Below are 21,578 nucleotides of genomic sequence, written 5' to 3' on the forward strand. Positions count from 1 at the left end.
TCCGAGAACGAACCTTATCTGTAGGATAAAGTTCACTCTGTGCAGGAATCTTCACTCCAAGTGGCAAATTTTATTTTAACCCCACAACTTTTCCTTCTGTTACTTTGTTCCACAACTGTCAAAAGGTTCGTTTGAGTGAAATTTTTGAGGCTCGTCTAGTATATTTTGGGATCGACTCAGACCTTTAGGCTCCGTCCTTTTTCTAAGTTCTAGAGGTTACTGAACCATTAGCGTAATCGTTTTTAAAGGCCGATCACCTCTGGGGTCAAACAATGTCCATCATCAATAATACCCATTTCCATATTCGCCAATCGAAATCGACGGACGAACTGGAGTTCTATGGGCTCTCAAAAATTACCGTGAAAATAATCACGGGGTAAAAACTGCAACACTCGGGTAAAATTGCGGTTGTTCAGGGGTTACTTACAACAGTATGGTAAAAATCTAGAAAAGTGAGAAGTTTTATATGAATAGATATTGACATTAAACTTGGTAAACTGGAGAACAAATTTGTGCTACTCCACGAATCTAGAGTCAGCAGTTCCGAGAACGAACTTTACCTATATCTGATGTTTGCGATAAAATCTTCACCGGGCGGGGACCGACCCGGCGACACAGTGCTTACAAGTTAACTAGGCTGACCCCTACATCCTACAGGACAGGAATCATCAGAAGTTAGGATCGCGGGTTCGGGAAGCTGACATATGACATACTGACAAAGCCTAAGTGCCATAAATGGCAATAAGAATAAATTAACAGTATTAACACCCATTTCCATAATATTCGCCTATCGGAGTCGGCGAAATGGAGTTCCAAGACTTCCAAGGGCATCCAAAAACTCTAAACACTATGCTTAACTTTGAAGAGACCGAACTGAGGTTGGTTACAACTGTATAGTCATCTACATAGAAAAGTGAGAAGTTTTATATGAATAGAAAAGTAACTCGCAGCTCATTTTTACTTTCCTTATCCTATAGGAAGGAAAGTAATGTAATCGGGTCAAAATTTCGATGGTCACTTGGTCAGTTTTTAGTGCCAAAACACGTTTTGAGGTCCCTAGAGCCTAAATACAAAGTTTCAGCCATTGGTCCGTGTGTGTGTGTGTCTTCCTCATCCATAAGTTATAAGTTCTATCTTTTTCCCTCCTTCTTCCTTTTTCTCTGGCCTTTGCTCTCTTCCTCTCTCTCTCTCTCTCTCTCTCTCTCTCTCTCTCTCTATCCTCGACCTTTTTGTCTCTTTTTTTCCTTTTCCTCCGGTCTTTCCCCTCTCTCTCTTTGCCTCCTCCATCTCTCTCTCTCTCATCTATAAGTTCTATCTTTTTCGCTCCTTCTTCCTTTTTCTCTGGCCTTTGCTCTCTTCCTCTCTCTCTCTCTCTCTATTCTATCTTTTTCCCTAATTCTTTCTTTTTCTCTTTCGTTCTCTCTCTCTCTCTCTCTCTCTCTCTCTCTCTCTCTCTCTCTCTCTCTTTCTCTCTCTCTCTCCTCTTCTATCTTTTTCCCTTTTCTCCGGTTTTCTCTCTCTCATATCGTTTTCCAATCAAGAAAGATACTAGTAGAGATGCAAGGCCTGATAACACTGGCACTACGGTACATCGCGGCATAGTATAGGACAGTGTTTCTCAAACTGTGTGTCGCGAGATTTGGATTTTTTCTTAAATAAAAATCAGAAAACTAATGAAACCAAAGAAAGACCACAGGCAAAATTAAAAAAAAAGGCCTGCGGCGCTATTAAAAGAACATTTATGTTAACTCATATTACAGCATTCATGTGCCGCGGAAAGATAGGAGTCTTGAAAAGTGGCAACAACTTTGAAAAGCACTAGCACAGGGCTTTATGTATAGGTTTTGCTACTCAGGTATTCAGCTAAGAACAATGTGCTCCAGCATAGGAATAGTATTCAGGTGACTTAACGGTACCCAGGTGAATATGGTGACGTCACAACCGGTCTGTTGAGGTGAATGTGACGTCACTAATAATGCGGTGAATGCATGTTGCAGGGGACGGAATCAAATCAAATCAAATCATCAAATCAAATATTTATTTAATGTATATCAATATAGGTTATTGTTTACACAGGTCAAGATAAAAATAAACAAAATATATGGAAATACAAATATACAAAATGGTTTAAAATTATAAAAGTAAGACATATTCATACTGTGTTGGCAAGGCGAACCAGTGGAAACGTTAGAAAAGGATATAATATTGTGTCTAGGAGAAACTAAGTCAACTTTTGAGTCAAGCTTTCATGATCAAAATTATAGTCAAAAACAAAAACCTGGGTTGATCATTTCAAGCTCATATATCCGTAAATCATTCTTGAAGGGTCGCGCTAAAAGGTCTTTCATTTGTTCCAGTTCCTCCTCCACTTGTATTATTCTAGTTTTTTTAAGAGGTCTGATAGAGGGAACTGTAACTGCTGAGGTCTTTTGTCCCGAATCGAAAAGAGAAGGAAGACGAACATTATCCGTTCAGGATAAAATTCATCCGTTCTAAGCAACGTACAGCAGAACCGGTCTAACGTCCTTGTGGGAGTGAACCTGTGACCTAATGCCCAGTGCTGTGCATCTATGTACCTCAACATCTACATCTTGAATGAGGAACTCGTACATACTTTAGTAGGGCATGCTGAGGTAAGGCGGAAATACAGGTTCCTGACACTTCAGCCCAGTTTTTACCAGGGTTCTGTTCTTCAGAGTTCCCAAAGAATGCAATTTGTTTTGAATAATCGTAGAATATAAATTCAGGAGTCTTGAGCTTGGTCCGTTTCTCGAAAATTGCAAAGAAAGTACCTACTTGTATGAATGTAACTAGGGGACTTTTACAAATTTGGAGAGTGGTTTCCTTTGGGATGAGGGATCAAAGATTTTAGTTTTCTTAAATACTTGAATGTTTATTCCCACTTACGCCATCTAAAACTGTATAATGGAACACGACCCAAGCATACCAAAGCATCTAACAGTTCTAACATGTAAGGAACTGGAGAAGTACACACCAGAGTATCAGCTGATAGCATACACAACCTATAGTTTGAACTGACCGGGTCATATAGTCACGTACGAGAGAGTACCTTGCCGTGTACCTACCTAACTTTCACCTCATATGTGTTCCGAGTCCCATTTATGACTTAGAAATGGTCAGTACTCATTGGTAGAATATCTCATTTATGACTTAGAAATGGTCAGTACTCATTGGTAGAAGACCCCATTACCCATTTACGCCAACTGCGATATTGCGATATTGTGTTCCACTAAGTCAACCACGGAAGTTACGTTGAGCATGGTTGGTATCCGGATGGGATGGGTGACCATCTGACCAATCGCGTGCTGCTGGCTTTCCCCACTCAGGCTGGGTGAGGTTCATGTGAGGAGGTGGGTAGCTTGTCTCCGTATGGAGGGTAGAACCCCCCCTTACCTTCCAGTTACTAAAATCCTTAGCAGTGATAATGTGACGTAAAACTTCATTGATAGAACATCCCTTTCACAAGTACTACTTTAGGAGATCTATTTTTTGCTCTAACGAAGTGTCCATTTTCTCCTTGTTTAAAAAAACGCACTAATGGCCTGCTGCATATTTGCTGATGCTCGAGCATTTTCATTGTATATTTTTGTGTATGATGTTTTTGTAAATAAATACATACATAACTCCAATATCAGATCCAATCACCTTTCCTATAGCGCCATGAAATTGATTCCATGCTGGTAACATGGTCTGGGAATATACCTAGTTCCAACCAGAGTACTCAGAGTAGGTAGAGCAAAGAATTCAATGCAACTAATTTATTCAGATCAGACTAATGAACAGAATGTCAAAGAAGAGGAAGAAGAAAAGAAACAAAATGAAAATATTAACAATCGGTTGAAAAGTAAAGTTGAAGAAGAATTGATGAAAAATACAGAAGTAAGTACATGTAGCATGGTAGACTGAATATCTATTGATGAAAATAACAATGAACATCATAATAACCTTCCTGTAGATATATTTAGAATAGGTATCTATGTAGAATAATCTAGCTGGGGACCGTCTGGCTGAGGGACGTTAAACAGGAAGTAGACCAGCTTAGTCTGGCTGGGAGACTTTGAACAGAGAGTATAACATACTACTGATACCAGCCTGAATTTCCCTTGCCAAAGAAAAGCAAAGGTTGAGTGCGAAGGGCATCCACTTGTGAAATTTGTAGCCAAAACCAAATGTCAGCCCAAAGCAATCACCCTAGTTAGGGCTGATTGAGAGGCTGACGAAAAACGCCGACCCCGTCTGTACCTACACGAGAAAAGGCGAAGAAGAAGAAGAAGAAAGGAGATTGAACTTCTTCTGACCCGACTATTTATAACGCTACCTACTGGGATTCGAACTGCCAGTCCCTTCACAAATCCAACACCTTTGCAAGTGCACTACTGAGAATGGTTTTCTAAAGTACTGAGACCGAGAGCCGAGAGCACTAGTACACTACACATGGGTACAATTATCAGTGTATAACCGTATTGTAGACGTAAGGAGATTGAACTTCTTCTGACCCGACTATTTTATAACGCTACTGGGATTCGAACTGCCAGTCTCTTCGTAAATCCAACACCTTTGCAAGTGCACTACTGAGAATGATTTTCTAAAGTACTGAGACCGAGAGCCGAGAGCACTAGTACACTACACATGGGTACAATTATCAGTGTATAACCGTATTGTAGACGTATTATCAGTGGAATTACTAGTAGTAAATTCACCTACATTGCACAAACCTCTGATTATCACCCACTTGATGGCAAATGTAACTGGAGTAGACGATTGTGAATAATACTGGGTGACCTATGGGGAGAAAGTCACCCATTCGTCTCCATTTCTGATTAGACACCCTGAAATTTCTAGAAGAAGAAGAAGAAGAAGAAGAAGAAGAAGAGAAGAAAATAAAAACAGCTCAGTTAGCTCGATAGCTTGGAAGGTACGGCTGATGTCTGTCTAGTAAAGGTGTCTCCACACATAGTCGATGCCGTCGATCGACGTCGGCTGAAGCCCTACACTGCCTCGACAAACGTGGAGAGAAAGTCACCCATTCGTCTCCATTTCTGATTATATAGACACCCTGAAATTTCTAGAAGAAAAAGAAAATAAAAACAGCTCAGTTAGCTCGATAGCTTGGAAGGTATGGCTGATGTCTGTCTAGTAAAGGTGTCTCCACACATAGTCGATGCCGTCGATCGACGTCGGCTGAAGCCCTACACTGCCTCGACAAACTCTTCACCTCGTCGATTGATCATCGATCGACGTCGTCTGAAGCCCTACACTGCCTCGACAAAGTCTTCACCTCGTCGATTGATCATCGATCGACGTCGGCTGAAGCCCTACACTGCCTCGACAAACTCTTCACCTCGTCGATTGATCACCGATCGACGGCATCGACTAGGTATGTATATGGACAGTTGGACACAGCTGAAGCACTCTTCATGGGTTAAATCCTCACCCTGACCAACTTTATCCTAAACAGATAAGGTTCGTTCTTGGAACGTCTGGTTTCCTCCTATCCTGTCCTCCTTCTCTCTTCCATTTCGGGACAATTAGACCTCCATTGAGAAAAATCTAGAAAGCATACATTCTGGGCCACCCTGTCTACAGGATTCAACTCGATTAATTTCCACTCGAGTTACAACTCGAGTTGGAAAATAATCGAGTAGAAAATAATCGAGTTGAATGTAAATAGTAAATACACATGTACGTATACTCGTATGTCACTCAAGTTAGTACTTATAATAGATATATACAGGTATGTCATTATAATTCTAATTAAGTTTGATACAAATATGTATTTATAGGCATATTATGTCACTAACTGTCACTACAGTGACCTGGAATGCAACAAATGGGATTGACAGAGAATGACGAATCAGTGAATAATGACGAAATGACAGAATGGCAGAGCAAAGAATGGCAGAATGACGGATGACAGAGCAAAGAATGACAGATGACAGAATGGCAACATCCCGGATATGAGTCTTGGTGGAATAGAAACACAAACACACAACTATCACGTCAAATCAAAGTTGCTGATTGTCTGGCTAGAGGACGTTAAACAGAGAGAAGACTAGCGTCTGGCTGTGGGACTATAAACAGGAAGGAGAACAGCTAACCCTAACCAGCCTAGCTAGCTGGCAGCTTTCAAAGGGTTTTCTCTGCTTTTAAAGACCAAGCACAAGTCCTCACGATGGTTGACTGCGGTTCAGTGACAGAACAAAGAATGACAGATGAAAGAATGGCAGAATAACGGACAATAGACAAGAGAAATGACAGATGGTTTGAGGTGAATGAGATTTTGACTACCGGGTTCTAATTTGACGACTATGGTGAATAAGAATAAATGAGATGCTGTGTGTTGTAAATCTCTTCCATATGTATATTTGTTGTAAATTTGTATATGAATATGTATCGGGAAGTTTTATGAGATGGGTTTACAAAGAGTACTTAACCTAAGTCTCTCTTGGAGGGTTTCAACAGTCATCTCCATAAGAAATACACAGGAAGCAGTTATATATAAGTTCTGTGGGTCAACTTGATAAGGAGAACCAAAAAGGCAGATATATTTTGCAGAACTTCCTGTTTCCTGTAGCCCTGATGATGGAGGGAGTGCCTCCGAAACATGTCGGCTTTTAACAAATAAACTGTAATAATTCTTTGAAGTTCTGCAAAATATATCTGCCTTTTTGGTTCTCCTTATCAAGTTAACCCAAGTCTGTCAGACAGTCGGAAAGTGTGTGGTGGAAATAGCTTCCAACTTGTAGGTCTCTGATAGCCGAGGTCACAATGTGAGTTTACTCCGTTTAAGATTGGATGAACCAGTGAAACCAATCTGATTGGTTGTTTTCAAACAAGCTGGGCCCGTCCCTCCGGGAATTTTTCAGCCCGTAGTTTATTCGATCGTGATTAGAGAAAATCAGTACCTATGTATGTACAAACAAAATATCTCGAGAACTGTAAGAGCTAGAGACTTGAAATTTGGCATGGAGATGACAAATGTGACAAGGATGCGACACGAAACTTTTGGTTAAGATCGGTGCAACGGTTGGCGACATTTTACCGCTTTTTGGCCGGTGTAATTTAACAATATCTCGGGAACGGTATAAGCTAGAGACTTGAAATTTGGTTGGCGGCATTTTACCGCTTTTGGGCGGTTTTTGGTGTAATTTAACAATATCTCGGGAACGGTATAAGCTAGAGACTTGAAATTTGGTATGTAGCCGCTTTTTAGCGGTTTTTGGTGTATTTTAACAATATCTCGGGAACGGTATGAGCTAGAGACTTGAAATTTGGTATGTAGTTCACAAAGTTTCGGTGTAATTTAACAATATCTCGGGAACGGTATAAGCTAGAGACTTGAAATTTGGTATGTAGTTCACAAATGTGACAAGGATGCAACACAACACGTTTGGTTGAGATGGTTGCTGCGCTTGGCGGTATTTTGACCGCTTTTGGACAGATTTCGACCGTTTTTTGGCGGTTTTCAGCTTAGCTACAAAACGGTTAGAGATATTGTAAAAATTAGGGTAAAAGAACACTCAAATAAGAATCATTCAATAGGATAAGGAAAGTCGTGTGTTGTACAAGAACACTCAAATAACCATCATTCAATAGGATAAGGAAAGTCGTGTGATGTTCACACCAGATTTTTTTCAATCACTTTTACTTCCCCGATTCACATGAAACTTGGTACACTGGTGAATCTTGGATGACAGTAGGTACATACGAGATTCTATCAGAATTTTTTCTAGAAGTTGTTACAACCGCTTACGCATCCTATGGCAATAGCGCGTTGAATTCATTTATATTTTGTGTTTCTAATTGTATTATGTACCTATAAACATTGATACTATCATGTATTTGGACAATAAAAATAATTGAATTGAATTGAATAAATTGAATTCTAGCTCCCAGTGATACTATCATTTATTTGGACAATAAAAATAATTGAATTGAAAAAATTGAATTCTAGCTCCCAGATCACTGATGGTGAGCAACGTTGCGCGTGGTTAGCATCCGAATGGTTAAATTATCTGTTCAATCGCATGCTGCTCGCTTTTTCCGGTCTGTTAGGTTGGTGAGTTGGCGGGTAGCTTGTCGCCGAAAGGAAGGTGAAGGTAATATCACACTATTTGGCAAAATACCAAAAAGTCGGAACCCCAAAAAAGAATTTAGACGAAATTGGAGCTTTTGATGGGCATTCCTAATGTCTGCAGTCAAAGAAGATTATTTGATGCATTCGTGTGTGTACTTAAGTAGGTATTTGTTAAATTTCTGTTGCAGGGTTTATACCTTTTAATGTTTTTTTTTTTCGGCAGATGGTGAAGTGATCCGTTAAAAAAAAAAAAAAAAAAAAAAAAAAGCTCGCTATATTGTAAAATGTAGATAAGTATCTATACATCCCCCACAAAAACACAAATGTGAAAAAAAGGCCAAGTTCCTATCCAAAAATGTCGGCCTATAAAAGTGGTGACATCAGAAAATTAAGGCCAAGTCTGCATTCCCAGTTTTTCGTGCCTGCTGAAAATGCTGAATCTTATTTCCTTCAACCTTATCTCAATTTCCTGTAAAATGTAGATAAGTATCTATACATCCCCCACAAAAACACAAATGTGAAAAAAAGGCCATGTTCCTATCCAAAAATGTCGGCCTATAAAAGTGGTGACATCAGAAAATTAAGGCCAAGTACCTAGTATTCCCAGTTTTTCGTGCCTGCTGAAAATGCTGAATCTTATTTCCTTCAACCTTATCTCAATTTCAACTTGGCTATGTTTTCTACTCAAATAAAGTCCCCCTGATTATGAAACGAAACCGTTAGGTAAGGTTTTTCTCTATTGAAACGAATGTTAGGTAAAACCCTTTGAGAAAGAGAAAATAAACCTAGGAGAATGAGAAAGAGAGAGAGAAAGGGAGGGAGGGAGAGGAGAGATGGTTAGAGAAAGAAAGAGAGAGAATGAAAGGGAGGGAGAGAGAGGTCAAAGAGAAGAAAAAGGAGAGGGAGAAGGGAAAACAGAAGGGAAGAAAAGAGAGTAAAGGGGAAAGAGAAAGAGAGAGAGGGAAAGAGAGAGAGAAAGACCATTGCTAAGTAAGACAACATCAGGAGCAGGGATATATGTACAATGTAAAATAGAACTTCTCACTTTTGTACGTTTCTTGTTAATGTATAGTAGTTTACCATGTGCTGGAAATTTTTTGAAGTATTGTGTCTCGTGCATCGTATGCTTGCCATGCACAGACCTATTTTTTGCAGAGGTCTTCAAGACATCTCTCATTCTCTCTCAAAAAAAAAAAAAAAGATTAATTAAATATTAGTTTCTACTTTCTATTATTTCTCAAGAAGTTTCAGGTTAGGTAGATGGAGATAACTCAGAGAGAAATTGTAATTGCCAAGGTCTTATCAACCCGAACCCCGAAGAGAGAATTAAGACAGAATAGGAGAAAGCCAGTCGCTCCGAAAATCCACTCAGGATAATATCCACCCTGCTCAGAAATCGAACCCGCGGCCTACCACTTGCAAGGCAGAAGACCTTTTTATTGTTCTCACTTATATCAGCACACAGACTCTTTTTCAATCCTATTTGTCACTACATCTCGAGAGTTGACGAAGTGAAAAATTCACTTGAAAGGACGAAGAAAAAGAAGGAGGAAGAAGAAGGAGTAGAAGAAGAAGAAAGAGAAGAAGAAGAAGAAGAAGAAGAAGAAGAAGAAGAAGAAGAAGAAGAAGAAGAAGAAGAAGAAGAAGAAGAAGAAGTAGAAAGTCCTCCGTACACTACATTACATAATACCCTACTTCAACGCATTACGAGTGTGTTCCTTTGGTCCTGGCTAAAGGGTGTGGGAAAAAGGCGGGGGGCGGAAAAAATCCCTTACTTTTATTCCCACCACGATTTTTCCCCCGCACTTTTTTCCCACCCTTTTTTTCGTTGTCGTCGGACGAAGGAAAAATTCCCCACCTATTCGTACGTGTGTATATCTACTTTTATCAGGGACTTTTGGAAAATACCGTCCCCCCTCTTTATTCCTTCTTTTCCATTTCTTTTTTCCCCACCCCTCTCTTTTTCCCTCCCTTTCTACGTTATCTATTTCCCTTTCCGTTCTTTTTTCCCCTCTTCATAATTTCTCTCCCTATTTCTTAACCTTATCCCTCTTCAATAATTCTTCCCCCTTTTGTCTATTCTTTCTTCCTGTCTGTTCAAAGCTTTTTCCCTTTCTTCCCCCTTCTTATGTCCCTTGTTTTCCCTTTACCTTTTTCCTACCTCCTTTGTAACCTTCACCCCTCCTTCACACGTACCTTCCTTATTTTCACATCCTTCTCAATTCCCTTCAACTCTCTCCTTTCCTTTCTTCTTTCCCTCTCCCTTCCTGTTCATACCTTCTTCTCCCTCCTATCTGTAAACTTCACCCTCTTCTTACCTTTCTCTCTCCCTTCTTCCTTTACTCTCCCTCTCATCTTCCTCGTTTACCCTCTCTTCTTTACCCTTTGCATAACATTCCCCACATTTTCTACCTTCTTCTCTTTTATCCCTACCTCTACATTTCCCTTTTCGTCCTCTTTTCTACTCTTCGTTCCCCTTTTATCGCTCCTCCTGCTCTGTGCATAACCTTCTCTCCCTCTTTCATCCCACCTTCTGCAATTTTCGTACACCCCCCCTACATTTTCCCTTTAGTTCCTTTTTCTACTCTTTCCCTCGCCGTCCCTTTTATAACCTTTTCCTTTCCATTTGATCTCTGCCTCCTCGCACTTCTCCCTTTCCTTCCCTTCCTCTTCGTCTTCTCCCTCCTTCGCTCCTGCCCCTTTTGATCCCCCCGTTCCCTGTCTTTTTCTCCCCTTTGCTTCTTCGTCTCTCCTTCGCTGCTCCCTCCCCTTCTCGCAATCATCCCCCTCCCCTCTTTCTCTTCTTTTCCTCCCTTTTATCCGCTTCCCTTCCTACTTCCCATTTCCCCTTCTTTCTCCTCCGAAGAGAGAAAATTCTCCGTCTTCTCCTAATTCCCCTTCTTCTCTCCCTTTCTCCTCCCTACTTCTCTCCCCCTTTGCCCCTCTTCCATTCTACTCTTCCCCTCCCCCCCTCCCCTTCCTCCCTCCCTCCCATTTCGGGTCACCTAGGTTCGGTTGAGGAGAGAGGGATATACGAGCAGGCGTTAATGTTGGGCATTCCAGGATGTGAACGACTCTCCTCCTTTTTACTTTCAGCAAAAGACTGAAAAGCACCTACCTACTTATACTCTCGCAGTTCAAGGTGTGCCCAAACATAGTGAACGCCGTCGATCGATGGTCGATCGACGAGGTGAAGAGGTGAATCTATGTTGTCGAGGCGGTGTACGATTTCAGTCGTTTGGACAAACCTTAAGACTAAAAAAAAGGAACGACGAAAAAAAAGAGACGACTTCAAACCGCATAGAACTGAACCGGGAGAGTCCATTGAGCATTGAGAAGGTCGAGGGAAGTGACGATAGAGTTAAGAGACGACTTCAAACCGCATAGAACTGAACCGGGAGAGTCCATTGAGCATTGAGAAGGTAGAGGGAAGTGACGATGAAGTTAAGAGACGACTTCAAACCGCATAGAACTGAACCGGGAGAGCCCATTGAGCATTGAGAAGGTCGAGGGAAGTGACGATAGAGTTAAGAGACGACTTCAAACCGCATAGAACTGAGAGCAAAAAGCTCTATGCTCTTTGCTTCCATTCCCTATTTTTGGCCTGCTGGGGTAAAGGGACTTTTCAGTCCTATCCGAGCAGGAGAAAAAAGGTCCATTCTATTTTCCCGTTAATAAAATATTCATTAATGTTTCATATTCCTCCCTTTTCCCTTCTTTCAAAACTTCCTAAACCCCCCAACTCCCCTATTTCTATCCCTGAAAGCTCTAGCTCCTGTTTTTCCTACTGAAAATTTCGCGCGAGCTTGGTTTTCGGCAAAAAAACATGCTGTCCCAGATGTGAGGGCTTAAAATGTTGTTTTCGGCGAAAATTACGAACATACTTCACTATACATTGCTTTCGAATGTATGTGTATGTGAGTCGAACGTGGATATTTAGGAACTCGATGGATTCTCTCTCTCTCTCAGGTTACAATCTGGCGATTGGTTGGCAGCAGCAGTTTAGTCCTTCTCCTCTATTCATTCCGATTTTGAGCTAGTCGCTTCAGCTCCATGTAGTACTGGCATCCCATATCAGTCTCCACATCTCTTATGTACTCTTTCCTGGGTCTCCCGCGTTGATTAGTTCCTTGGATTACCTCTTTTTATTTCATTTTATTATTATTTAAAAGAGGTTTGATAGAGGAGACTGTATCTTTCCGAAATCAAAGGGAGAAGACAAGATAGGGAAACCGTTTGTTCCGAGAACAAAGCCCCCTCGGAAAATGTTCGCCCCGAGTGGGAATCGAACCAGGGACCTAGCGATTACAAGGCAGGCACACTACCCTCCAAGCAAACTGAGCTGGCTCACTGTAGTTTTCTCAAAAATCCAGTTAGTAATGAATTTATTCAATTTACCTAGATTATACTTTGTAATTTGTAAATACATACCACTTTACTCAACTCTGATGTCGGGATAATACCTACCTAAGATTTGTAAGTGTCCATTGCTAAGAAAGTAAAAATAACTTGAGTAAAATACCTTGTATAGGTAATACCTTGAGTAGTATAGGTATTTAAAATACCTTTTAAATACCTATTGTCTTTAAAAGTTATTAATTATCCAGGATTGACCGTATAGTTTTGTTTACTATACACAGTTTTCACTCGTTTAATTTGTCATAGGCACATAGTTCATAGGCCCTTGTCACATGGGTTGAAGTGTTTGGTGATTTGTCGACTTTTGGGTTTGAGAATAGACTCTAGGGGACCATTGGACCCTGAAACGGATGGGTGCTTTCACTCATTCCTCAATTTTGATTTCCCCCCCCCCAAGGGTGAGCTCTTTTTTTCAGTGAGCTCTTTCATCCAACCAATTATTCTTCTTCTTCCTAGCTTTTTTAAATAGAGTCGGCGTTTCCACTCAAAACATAATTATTATTGGACCGATTACAACCCATGAGCGAACGGCCTCATAGTTTTCCAGACTTGTAATTTATGATGACACAAAATATGCTGTCAAGTTTCTGTATTCGGCCTCTTTCTCTTTTTCTATCCTCTATTTCCCTCTTTCTCTTCTCTCACTCTCTATTTTCCCATTCATAGTCTCTCTCTCTCTTTCTCTTTCTCTCCTTTTCCCTTTTCTCTCTCTCTCTCCCTCCCTCTCTTTCTCTCTCTCTCTCCTTTTCCCTTTTCTCTCTTTCTCTCTCCCTCCCTCTCTTTCTCTCTCTCTCTCCTTTTCCCTTTTCTCTCTTTCTCCCTCCCTCCCTCTCTCTTTCTCTCTCTCTCCTTTTCCCTTTTCTCGAACTCTACTTGATGGCGGATTTGGGAAATTAATTATTAATTTAGTACGAGGGAAGAACGGAGTGGTTTTTATGTGTGAAAGCTCGAAATTTTGGAAACCCCGAACCCATTAACGTTCTCTTGAAAATGATATGGAAGTCTTTTTTTTTTAAAGAGGTTTGACAGAGGGAACTGTAACTGCTATGGTCTTATCGTCCCGAAATCGAAGAGAGAAGGAAGACAGGATGGGAACCTTTTGCCTCCGTCGATGAGAGAGAGAGAGAGGGAATAACTACATCCTAAGGTCTTATGGTCTCGAAAGCAAAGAGAGAAGGAAGACAGGATAGGAGAAATCCATAATACATAAAAATAGTATAGCTTCACTATAATACTGTAGTAATAGAAAGTAAAAAACCCCACCTAGAGGCTCAAGTGTATCAACCAAGGGTCCCAAATTTGTGCTACTCCACGAATCTAGAGTCAGCAGTTCCGAGAACGAACTTTACCTACAGTCCACGTCAACTGGGAAGTCCGATGGAAGCGCATGGAGGGGAACCGCAACTTCTCAACTGTAAGTCGGACAGTTCTATAGAGTTTTCAAACAATGTGAAGACCGTCGCACGCGCAACGCGATCTTTCTCCCATACGCTCGACATTTTTTTTCTTTCCCCTTAATATATTTTTTTCCACAACTTTTTCTCCCTTTTTCTGTGCGTTTTCACATATAATTTTTTGTACAAATTAATTAATCTTTACCGTGTTTTGTTTTCTAAAAATCGTGCAGAAATGTAAATAGAAATGTGGTGCCTCAAGATCCTCGTTTTTCGTGTCTAACCACAAAACGCAAAGAGATGTAAAAAAATCTATTTTTATATACGCGCACACCAGTTTTTTCCGTGAGTTTCGTCTAGAAGTTGCCTTTTTTCCGGGTTTTTTCACTCGTGTGTTCGCCCGTTTGTAGCAGTGGCTCGCTCAAACTGGTGTAATTTTTTACCTATGGTTCACCTTCAACTTACCATTTTATGCTTCTTTACTTAAATATTTACGGTGAGTATAATGGTTAGCATGAAATAACTTCGATGTCAAATAGTCCTATTCGCGCAGGATAAACAAGCAAATAGCATAGAAGAGAATAGAATATACATAGATATGATGTTATCTTGTTTACCCGAAAAGGACTGAAAAATACCCCAGCAGTCTAACACAAGGTCTCGTAGTCTCGTATATTAGATGGGTTAAAGATTAATACATGTACCTATCAGTAACGATTGAATAGAAAAGACCCTGTTTATACTGCCAGAATGAGACTGAAAAGTCCCTTTACTCCCGCAATCTAAACAAGGTCTTGTGTATTTGGTACAGAACAGGTGTAAATTTTATATATAAAAATCTTGCTTAAATCAGGAAAAAAAAACTAACAAACAAAGAGGGGACCTAAAATGGATTTTCCCACCCATATCCCGATTTTGAAAATTCAGATTCAGAAGAAGAAATACAGATTAGTGGAGATGCAGTTCACTCCTAGAAGAAGAAATACATGTTAGTGGAGATGACAAATTCACTTACCTATGTATCAAAGAAATACATATTAGTGGAGATGACAAATTCACTTACCTATGTATCAAAGAAATGCATATTAGTGGAGATGACAAATTCACTTACCTATGTATCAAAGAAATACATATTAGTGGAGATGACAAATTCACTCACCTATGTATCAATCTTATTATTTTCATCTCCTAACCCGGTACTTACCTAACCACAAAGTAAGGGTAACAAAATATTAAGAAGTAGAAGGCTGGAGAATGATAAGACTGATAAGAAAATGGAGTTACCCAGTTGAGCCTTGTAGGTCACGGCCGCGGGTTCGATTCCCGCTCGGGGCGAATTTCATCCTTACGGATAAGGTTCGTTCTCGGAACGGCTGACTTTTTCCTATCCTGTCCTCCTTCTCTATTCAATTTCGGGATGATAAGACCTTAGCAGTTACAGTTCCCTCTATCAAACCTCCTAAAAAGAAAAAAAAGTATACCTACCTAGATTTTTTTTTTAAATAATTATTTCCCTCTTTCGCCGTGACAAAATTTACTCGACAGCTGACAGTCACCCATCCTGTTGACAGCCACGCTCGCATACATCTTAACTCTGACGGATGCAGTAATCCGTCATCTTTTGACAGCTTTCTTCTCATCTCTCTCTCTCCCAAGATTTAGTATAGTATCCATCCTGGAATATTATCTCCTTCGGCAGAAAAGGACGAGTAATCGAAACCAGAAGAGGGAAGCGACTGTGATTGGTACATCCATAATCCATATAAGGATTTTTTTTTTTTTTTTTTTTTACTTTTACTTTCCTTCTCCTATATTTAAAACTATAGGTAAGTATTTTTTCAAGAGGTTTGATAGAGGTACACAAAGGGTTGCCTGGAAGGGACTCACAAGAAACGCCTACCCTGTTTTAAAATAGGAAAAGGCTAGGAAGAAGAAGAATATAGACATAGAGAGAACTACATATTTCTGGACATGGTCTTCACTTGACTGGAGTGGATTACGGACTGTCCCTTATCTAATAGACGTTAACAAACAAGACTACAGATAAAAGGACAGACGAGTTGATATATTTCGACCACTACTATGGCCATCATCAGAACAACTAAATAAAAATTACAAAAATTACCATGTCCAGAAATATGTATGATATAGTACTTGATCATTATCTCAAACTAAACAAAATAGAGAGAACTGTAAGAACTGCCCGGGAATCGAACCCGTGACGTAGCCCTTGTAAGGCAGGCACACTATCAGAAAGAAACAGACGTGTTTCTTAAGAAGGTACCTACATAACATGGCCGAAGTGGAGTTTTTCACCTGCTTAGGTAGGTATAAATTATATGATTTTTTTGTCCATCTTTACACATAATATTGACCCTTGCCTGTTTCGGTATAACTACATAATATATATTAACCCTTGTCTGTTTCCAGTTCAAATGAGCGGGTGACGAAAGGCCGCGCCGGAGATGGGCCGGGGCCAGAGTCCGATGGAGTTCGGCTAGGAGGCGGGCCGGCACGTCACGGCCCCGGCAGTCCTGCCCCCGGCCCCTCAGGGATGGATGCCCCGGATCCGGCCCGGGGACATCGACCTATGGCTTTCGACAAGGTAAGACCTCCGGCCCTGACTTGTTTCCCCTGCCTGGCGCCTTATAGTTATTTTAAATTCAAATAAACCTCCGTTGCCGAGTGGGTATCTCACTATAGTGCCTCACTAGGTTTTCACGCCAGAGGCCCCAGGCCCGGGGACATTGACCTATGGCTTTCGACAAGGTAAGACCTCCGGCCCTGGATCTTTTCCCCCCGCCTTATTATTTTTGAACCCACACGGTTCAACTCCCATGGTGTAGTGGTCACTGCGCTCGCCTTGCACGCGGGAGACCCGGGTTCCATTCCCGGCGGGGTAAAAAAAATTGTTCCATGCAAATGATCGATTCCGTGACTGGCTGTTGCGGGGCCCACTCAGCCTCGTGAGGAAAAGGAGTAGCTATGTAATATAAATGCGCATAGCGACCGGTGCCAGCATGGTAGGTAAACATTGGGAGCTGGATTATTGAGATATTTGGACAATCCTACCATGGTAGCAGTAGAAGCAGCTAAGTATACTTGACATAATTATGTAGGTACCATATGCATATGTCTTGAGAAGGTTCATCAATCTAAAAAACTAAAAATGTACCTAAAGGTTGCATCAAAAGTTGAAAAAAAAAGAAAAAATCCGAAGTGGCCTCTTCCCTTTCCCTATTTGAAACTTCTTACCTTTCGGCCAAGGAGTGGTTGGGTGGAAGAGCTCCTCCAGAACCCTGCCACTACTCCAGAACCCTACCACTACTCCAGAACCCTGCCACTCCTCCAGAACCCTACCACTACTCCAGAACACTACCACTCCTTCAAGAGAACCCTACCACTCCTCCAGAACCCTGCCACTTAAAACAAAGCCATAAAAAAATTAACTTTCTAAAACCCGTCATGTAACTTTCCAAGTTCTTATTTGACCAGTAAGAAAGTTTTGGCAGAGTCCAAAGTCTACCATCCTCTATTTCCCTCTTTCTCTTCTCTCACTCTCTATTTTCCCCTTCATAGTCTCTCCCTCTCTCTCTCTTTCTCTCCTTTTCCCTTTTCTCTCCCTCCCTCTCTTTCTCTCTCCCTCCCTTTCTTTCTCTCTCTCTCTCTCTCCTTTTCTCGAACTCTACTTGATGGCGGATTTGGGAAATTAATTATTAATTTAGTACGAGGGAAGAACGGAGTGGTTTTTATGTGTGAAGAGCGCTAAGTAGAAAACTTTTTCACAAAGGCAAGAAAGAGTTAGTAAGAGCTCCTGCCTTTGATACGGAGTTAGCTGTGGGTTTCAAGTTTGGAGATTTAATAGACTGTAATACTTACCTGGGCACTTACGCAAGGAGAATGGAAAAACTACCTATCAACGTTCTCTTGAAAATGATATGGAAGTCTAGAGCTAGACAACAGCTTGATGGACAAAATCCGTAAAAATGAAAGGCTTTAATCATCATCAGGTTCTACATGATGATGATTAAAGATGGGACCCGTTATCGGCGTAGCCAATCATGTCTGTCTGTTGCTGCTCTCTTCAGTTATTGGTATGAAGAACAGACCATCAGTTGTTGGATATCGTCAAGATAAGATTTCCGAGGTCTTTTCCTTAATACCTTCATCTTGTCCTTCATTCTTGATCACGAGGACTGAAAGTTGAAAGAACTTTCACCCCATTCTTAACAGTTGAAGGTCACAGAAGGTCACATTGGGGTAAGATCATCCTAATGAAGGGAGATTTTCAATTCCCATCGGGAGTTTTTTTGAGTTGTCTCATTGCCCCCCCTTTAATTTTTTTTTCTTTTCTTGAACTCTTTCAAATGCTGGGGTCCCATCTTTAAAAGACTTAGTTTGTCCTATCCTTCCATTTCGAGTCGAATCAAATCATGAATAATTTATTTGTGGCAAAGAAGAGCATTTTCCACAGCGGATATCACAGCATCACCAAGTCCCTTCTTTGCAATCAATTTCCGTATTTCAAACTTTCAATAATATTTTTACATATGGTCATGCTAGCACTGGTCGCTACTCGATTAAGGGTAGCTACTCAATCGTCCTCACGATGCCGAGTGCACCCCGAACTCCAATCACAGAGTGAATATGCGCTATGCACTCCACTCTGGGTTTAATTTTAGAGAGAAAGAGTAGGAGTACCTATTTAGTATACTATAAAAATTGACCGAACTGTATCGTGTTTGGTATCAAAAAAATTGTAAGAATGTCCTCTTTCTAATTCCGTTGAGAAGAAGGAGTAAAAGAAAATGGACGAGGAAGAGAAGAAGGAGAAGACGCAGGAAGTGGAGGAGAAGAAGTTGTAAGGAAAAGAAACGAAGGAAAGAGGTAGAAAATGGAGGAAAAGAAGAAGAAGAAGAAGAAGAAGGAAAAGGAAAAGAAGGAATAGTATTAGACAGACAAGAAAAAGGAGTTTCTTTCTTCACATCCTGTGTGTGTGTGTGTGTTTTTCCCCCTCAAGATTCACCACCGTTTTTTATTTCGTAGCAGTGAAACAACAGCTACTTAAAGTAGACGTTCACAACACAACGGAGACTATTGACTCTAGCCTAGTACCGACCCAAGAGAAAATAAACAAACCATGCTCAACAGAGACTCCGACCATATTTAGTACCGACCCTCGCAGAAAATGCAGAAATTGAGTCCATGGTTTTGTACCTGTACATTTTTGTACAGGGTATCTAAATTTTCAAGCTTATCTAAATAAGCAGGGGGTTCCAGGCTTCGTTATGGATACCCTGAGGGTCCATGGTCTATGGTCGCCTTTGTGGCCGCGCACATAGACTAGTGTGGTCTGGGCTAACCGTGTTTCCCGTTTCTCTGTTTGATCACACCCTGTTTCTATAAGACTCGTGTGGTCTGTGCTAACCATGTTTCATTCTGCCTCTTTCTCTTTGTATTCACACCCTGTTTCTTTTTTTCTCCTCTATCTCACCACACCCTGTTTCTATCAGACTCATATGGTCTGTGATAATCCTGTTTCTTTTTTTCTGTTTCATTGCAGATGGAGGGGCTGGTACAGGAGATGCAAGACCCGAATTCCAAGCGAGGGGTTCCGGTCAAAAGTCAAAAACAATACTTCACACCTTCCTATCCTTCCGTCTTCACAGGTAAGTTTTTACTTTCCATTACCCATTATTAGAATGGAATAGGTAGAACATACTTTACCTACCTGCTTATAGGTACCGTAGTATATCCTGCCCGAATAGGACTTCTTCTCTTTCTCCTCCATTATTTCCTCCTCCTCCTTCTTCTTCTTCTTTTTCCTTATCTTACCCGAATAGGACTGAAAAGTCCCTTTCTTCTTCTTTTTCTCCTTCTTCTTTTCGTCTTTCTTCTTCTTTAACTCCTTTTCCTCTTTCTTATCTTGCCCGAATAGGACTTAAAAGTCCTTTTCTTCTTTTTTTTCTCCTTCTTCTTTTCCTCTTTCTTATTCCACCCTTTTCTTTTATTCTTTCTTCTTGGTCTTCCTGATCCAAGATTCCTCGTTCTTCTTTTCCTTCTCCTCCTCCTTCTTTTGTTTTTCCTTCTTATTCCTCTCTCTCTTTCTCTTCCGTCTTTTCTTCATTTTTCGTCTTTTTCTCTCCCTGCCTCTCTTCTCAATTTTTCTCCTCATCCTTTTGCTCCTCTTGTTTTCCTTCTTCAACTCTTCCTCTTCTTTTTTTTTCCACCACTTTACAAGAATAATAATTATTCAGAACCACCGTGTTGTGTTTTACACTCGGAAGACATTCATTGTCGTGGTGTCCTGAATTTAATTTAATTCGGAAACTGGGACGAAATTAATTAAAAAAGAAGAACTTTTAAGCGAAGAGGAGGAGGTAAATAAAAAAAGTGTAAAAGAAGAAGAAGAAGAAGAAGAAGAAGAAGAGGAGGAGTAAAAGAAAAACAGTTACTCATGGTTTTTGTAGATAGAACAAAGAAAGAAAGAGGAGGAGGAGGAGGAGGAAGAGGAGATGAAGACAATGTATGTGAATGAGGTGCAGAAGAAGAAGAAGAAGGTAGACGAAGACAAAAAAAAGGTGAAGAGAGAAGAAAAGAAAAAAAAAATGTTCGTCCCTTACCCTTATTTTAATCAGTTCTCAATTTTGAAGGAAATATTGTCGGAAAATTTGAAATTTCCCAACCCAGAGAAAGAGAGAGAGAGAGAGAGAAAGAGAGACAGAGAGCAGAGGGAGAGAAAGCAATAAAATAAAAATCTCACCCTATTTGTGACGTCATTAAAATTTCATCGTTCTCTTTCTTTTTTAACACCCTCTTTCCCTCTCTCTCTCTCTCTCTCTCTCTCTCTCCTTTTTTATCCTTTTCTTTGTCCTTGTCATTGTGATCTTATTATTCTATTGTTCTCTCACTCATTCCTTTCTCTATCTCTCTCTCTCTCTCTCTTAATCTCCTTTTCTCTCTCCTCTTCTTTCTCCTTCTTTTCCTTGTGATAAAATTGTTTTCTACTCAACTTTAAACTCTTTCTCTTTTCTTTTCAGTTTTTATACATTTTTCTCTGCCCTTTCCTCTCTCTCTCTCTTCCCTTCCCTCTATTTCTCTGCCCTTTCCTCTCTCTCTCTTCCCTTCCCTCTATTTCTCTGCCCTTTCCTTTCCCCTCTCTCTCTCTCTCTTCCCTTCCCTCTTTTTCTCTGCCCTTTCCTCGCTCTCTTCCTTTCCCTTCCCTCTATTTCTCTGCCCTTTCCTCTCTCTCTCCCTCTCCCTGTCTTTCTTCCATTCTTTCTCTTCCCTTCCCAGTCTCTCGCTCTTTTCTCTCTCTCTGACAAGCAGAATAGCAGATACACACTCTGTTTTTCTCTCTCCTGTCCTCTCCCTCTCTCTCTTACTCCTTGTCTCCCTTGTGTTCTCTTTCTCTCTCTCCCTCTCCCTTACTCTTTTATTAATAAGTTTGAAGAGGCACCCGAGCTCAAGAGATTCAAGTTCTTCTGAAGAGGAGGTTAGAGAGAGAGAGAGAGAGAGAGGGAGAGAGAAAGATAGAGAGGGAGCTAGAAAGAGAGAGAGAGAGAGAAGAAGTAAGAGGATGTAGTTTTGATTCCAACCTAGAGGATGGACGCTTATTATACAAGAAGAAGAGAAAAACTCTCTCTCTCCCTACCTCCCCCTCCATC

At 40.7% G+C, this 21,578-nt stretch overlaps 2 long non-coding RNA genes across 2 annotated transcripts; one reads left to right on the forward strand and one right to left on the reverse strand.

The window, feature by feature from the left end:
• Nucleotides 1-8,459: 8,459 nt before the first annotated feature.
• LOC113468561 lies at nt 8,460-8,791 on the reverse strand. The gene is made up of 2 exons (XR_003392270.1): nt 8,749-8,791; nt 8,460-8,553 (listed from the first exon to the last, which is right to left on the reverse strand). It is a non-coding gene; the product is annotated as an uncharacterized LOC113468561 (long non-coding RNA).
• Nucleotides 8,792-13,966: 5,175 nt separating this feature from the next.
• Nucleotides 13,967-19,536, forward strand: LOC113468560. The gene is made up of 3 exons (XR_003392269.1): nt 13,967-14,407; nt 16,342-16,516; nt 19,475-19,536. It is a non-coding gene; the product is annotated as an uncharacterized LOC113468560 (long non-coding RNA).
• Nucleotides 19,537-21,578: the final 2,042 nt, after the last annotated feature.

This window comes from Diaphorina citri, unplaced genomic scaffold, assembly GCF_000475195.1.
Source record: "Diaphorina citri unplaced genomic scaffold, Diaci psyllid genome assembly version 1.1 scaffold773, whole genome shotgun sequence".
NCBI classification, from domain to species: Eukaryota; Metazoa; Arthropoda; class Insecta; order Hemiptera; family Psyllidae; genus Diaphorina; species Diaphorina citri.